Raw genomic sequence first — 5,156 nt, forward strand, 5'->3', positions numbered from 1 at the left:
CCCACACACACACACACAGACACACCCGCAAGTACTACAGCCAAGAATCCTACTGTCATGGTGTTTAAAATGTGTTTTTCAAATTCATTTGACCACAGAATTCTTTTTTGAGCAATTTCTATCAACATTCTTGTTATAAGTTGAATTGAAAAAAAACCCTCAAAAACATATTTTACATGAATATCTAAAAATGACCCTCAACCACAAAAAAAAGCCCTAACCCCCAGTACTTTAGAATGTGACCTTATTTGGCAATAGTGTTATTGAAGATGTAATTAGTTAGGATGAGGTCATACTGGAGTACGTTGGCCCTTAATCCAATATGACTGGCTTCCTTGAATAAGAAAAGTAAGGGGACTTCCCAGGTTACCCAATGATTAAGACTTCACCCTCCAATGCAGTGGGTGCAGGTTTGATCTCTGGTCAGGAAGCTAAGATCCCACATGCCTTGTGGCCAAAAAACCAAAACATAAAACAAAATATTGTTACAAATTCAATAAAGATTCTTAAAATGGCCACATCATAAAAAAAAAATCTTAAAAAAAAAAAATGGAAGAGGAGTGAGACACACAGGAAGAAGGCAGTTGTGTGAGAGCAAAGGCAGAATTGGAGTGATATCTCTACATGCCAAAGAATGTCAAGGACTGTCAGCAAATACCAGAAGCTGGAAGAGGCAGGCAAGTTTCTCTTCTACAGCAGTCATAGAGAACATGGCCCTGCCAGTTGATTTCAGACTTCTAACCTCCAGGATTGTGAAACAATGAATTTCTGATGTTTTGTCTGCTGCGGCCAGCACAGCAAGGTAGGAATCAAAAGTGGTCAACGCACAGTTTGGGAAAAAGAAACTAGAGACAGAATTAAGGTTTTAAAGATGGGACCGGGGAACTCAAGACCTCTTGGGTCAACAGCCCCATTCCTCAGAGTTACATCACTTTTACTGAGTGTCTTGGCAAGCAGAAAGTATCTGTTGTGCTATGATGAAATCATTAGCCTCCTGTGTCCCTGGTCACATCTCCCATTTTATTGATTACTTTAAACCATCTTTGTTATTTTCTTGTACATAGACCCTCATATGCCTTGGGAAAAAATCTTAGGGTGTGCACAAGCAGTGTTCTGAACTTATGCTGACCTGGCATTCCAAGGTCCTCACTATGTTTTTCCTTAGCTTAGCAGGGCACGACAAACCCAACTGATCAACCCAATGTACTTTTATTTGGGTTATGCTGTATTGCTATATTTTGCTTTTATTCTTTTCCCATGGTGATTTTCTCATGGCTTAGCCAAAATAACAGGTGGCTTGACTATTAACCCCTGAATATATCCTTTTTTGTTTTTGTAGCAGAAAATATGTTGCTCTCACAATTTCTTTCTTCATTAGTTCTCAGAGGGATTTTTGCATGTATCTGAGGACTAAACCGAAGATTATAGCTAAAACAACAAACAGCAAAACATAGCTAGTGTTTCAATGAGATCACCTCTGATGCCTTTGATCCATTCAAGAGGACTCAATGAGTTAAGGCTTTCTGCTATTCCTTAAAGTTTATCTATACCTGTTAATAGTCAAAGAGAACCATGCTGCATGCCAATGATTTTTTGCTTGTAGCTTTTTAATATCTAGAGGAAGATTGTCAGCTGTATGGCCCTGCAATTGCCGTCTAACTTTTTCCCAGGAGTGTTCAGATTGGTTATATTCCTGGGGGGTTACACAGAAAGTAGTAATGTTCCAATCACACTTTAAATGTATTTATAATTTAAGACATTGTACTTCATCTTCCAAGAGTAGCACTGCATTTTTTAAATCCACCAACCTGTTGTTAATCTCCTCATCTATGTGAGTTTGGGCTCCCCAGTATACTCTGAGATTTTTGTATATGTCTGGAGATAGTCTTTTTTACTTTGATGAAGCTGTTCAGAACTCATGTGTATTCAGTTTCTGGAGGGATGAGGCAGAGAGAAAAGGAAAATGTTTTAATTTTACCCACAGGTGTAAATCACTAAATTGTTTTAAACCATCAGTGACTTGAGGAGAAAAGCTTTTTTATATCTGAAAACAAAGATTAGAAGCCAGTAATGTGTCAGACTGGAGAGGGCAATGGCACCCACTCCAGTACTCTTGCCTGGAGAGACCCATGGATGGAGGAGCCTGGTAGGCTGCAGTCCATGGGATCGCTGGGAGTCGGACACGACTGAGTGACTTCACTTTCACTTTTCATTTCCATGCATTGGAGAAGGAAATGGCAACCCACTCCAGTGTTCTTGCCTGAAGAGTCTCAGGGACGGGGGAGCCTGGTGGGCTTCCGTCTATGGGGTCGCAGAGTCAGACACGACTGAAGTGACTTAGCAACAGCAGCAGCAGCAGCAATGTGTCAGACAAAAAGTCATGGAAATTGTATTCATACTTAGCAGTCTGTTTAATCTCACGTAACCAGTTCCTTTCTTCTGTGGTCCTTGCCTGACCACAAAGGACATCAGTGAAAGTGATGGTCTCCAAGAAGCTCATGAAATTTTTGCCAGTGTCTCTATGACCTGTCCAGTAAATTGGGTGCCCTGATCACTGGAGATTGCAGAAAATGTATTTTAACCTTTTTTTTTTCCATTGTGAGATTATTAACCCCACAGCCAGGAAAGGCTTTATCCTATCAAATAAAAGTAAGGTTTGTCAGGGAGCCGGGAAAAGCCAAGCGGCCATCTTGGATTTCCCATAGCCCCAACTGTTTGGTTTATAGACATTGTTTATCCATTTTAAATTTCCTGATGAGGGGTTAATTTTGTAGAAGCAGAATGAACTTTGTCTATGTGTGTCATAGTCTCCATAGATCATTGTGAAATAACACTCATTCATTTTATCAAAGTAACAAAAGATTTTAAAAGGAAATATGAATCACTTAAAGACAAAGAAATTTACATAGTCTGTTATCAAAGCCATATTCCAAGAAGACTTTGTTTTTTTTAACAGAAAAGAAAATCAAATTCCAGATTGGTACCAGCTTAAATTCATTGTGAAACAGTAGTTATTCATTTAGTCAAAGTAACAATGAAAGATTTCAAAGGCAATTTAATGTCTTATGAAACTTGTATCCTGCACAAAACTCTCTTCTACTTGCCACAAACCTTTTTTACACTTCTGTATTCATCACTCTATTTGCCCATTCAGAAAACAGCCACCTGCAAGTTCAGATGTACTTCCTTTTTCCTTAATAGAATCTAATTCCATTCCTTATACCTTTTTATTAAAAACACAGCTTACCTTCCTTTAGCAACCATGAACTGTACCTTATATCATCATTCTGTAGATTGGTAAATATAAACCACTCAAAGCTATGTCATTTGCAAAAGTATCTTCACAAAGTCAATAAATAAACATTAATACCAGGTATCAATTCAATAGTGAATATTTCCCAGTTTACACAAGCCTGAAATTCATTTTAGTTTAATTTTTTTGAATTTAGAATTGATTCATAAGCACTTATTTCTCTTTAGGCCAATTAAATAGAGCTCATTGACCAATCAGCCCTTAGCAATTTTGTCCAAGGACAAAGATACACACTGAGATACATAAATTTTGATAGCCATATAGACAGAGATCTCATAGTTTTCTGCTTGATATTTAAATTCTTTTCTTTTTTCTGCTTGACATTTAAAATGTCTCTTTGCCCCTTCTCTTTTTCTTGGTTTGAGTTCTACCAATTTGTTCATGGCTGGAGTCCCAGATAGAGTGGGCTGTGCATCCCAAGGACATAATAAGACTTAACTTTAGTTTTTTTCCTAGGCCTTTTTTGTTTCTTAGGCAGAAGTGGAACTCCAAAAAAGTATTTTAACAAGCCAACATTTTTTTTTTAATCACACGTGCAAGAAGAACCAGTTTTGCAATTTCAAAAAGAATTCATTTTAACCAGTTTTCTCTGGAGTCTAAAGATTATCATGGCCATTCAGTATCAAAAATGTCATCTCTCTTTTTGTAGTCATAGTTTCATAGTTAAAAATTACACCAGAGGATGTTCAAATTGGATCTGATGACAGGAGTGGACAGACTGATAAGAAGTTGTTCCAGCAGAGATTGTCTCTCTGGGCAGATGAGGTCTTCTCTTAAAGTAAAGAAAGCCTGTCCTTTAACCTCTGTTTTTTCCCAGGCTCTTATGCAGTATCACCTCACCTGTTCTATAGCATGATCTTCCATAAGCACTTGATCTTGAGTTTTCCCCCAATTTCCACTGCCTATCAATTGCTCTAAAGAGATGGGGATTAGCAAGGAAACAAAAACTTTAAATGATACAATGGACCAGTTAGACCTAATTGATATCTACAGGACATTTCACCCCAAAACAATGAATTTCACCTTTTTCTCAAGTGCACACGGAACATTCTCCAGGATAGATCACATCCTGGGCCCTAAATCCAGCCTTGGTAAATTCAAAAAAATTGAAATCATTTCAAGCATCTTTTCTGATCACACTGTGGTAAGATTAGATGTCAACTACAGGGGGGAAAAAACTATTAAAAATACAAACATATGGAGGCTAAAAAACATGCTTCTGAATAATCAAGAAACCACAGAAGAAATAAAAAAAGAAATCAAAATATACATAGAAACAAATGCAAATGAAAACACGACAACCCAAAACCTATGGGATTTGTAAAAGCAGTGCTAAGGGGGAGGTTCCTAGCAATACAAGCTTACCTCAAGAAACAAGAGAAAAATCAAATAAATAACCTAATTCTACACCTAAAGCAACTAGAAAAAGAAGTGAAGAAGCCCAGGGTTAGTAGAAGGAAAGAAATCATAAAAATGAGGGCAGAAATAAATGAAAAAGAAACAAAGGAGACTATAGCAAAAATCAACAAAACTAAAAGCTGGTTCATTGAGACGATAAATAAAATAGACAAACCATTAGCCAGACTCATCAAGGAAAAAAGGGAGAAGAATTAAATCAACAAAATTAGAAATGAAAATGGAGAAATCACAACAGACAACACAGAAATACAAAGAATCATAAGAGACTATTATCAGCAACTGTATGACAATAAAATGGACAACTTGGAAGAAATGGATGAATTCTTAGAAATGTATAACCTTCCAAAACTGAGCCAGGAAGAAATAAAAAATCTTAACAGACCCATCACAAGCACAGAAATCGAAACTGTAATAAAAAATCTTT

This window comes from Cervus elaphus, chromosome 11 (assembly GCF_910594005.1).
Source record: "Cervus elaphus chromosome 11, mCerEla1.1, whole genome shotgun sequence".
NCBI classification, from domain to species: Eukaryota; Metazoa; Chordata; class Mammalia; order Artiodactyla; family Cervidae; genus Cervus; species Cervus elaphus.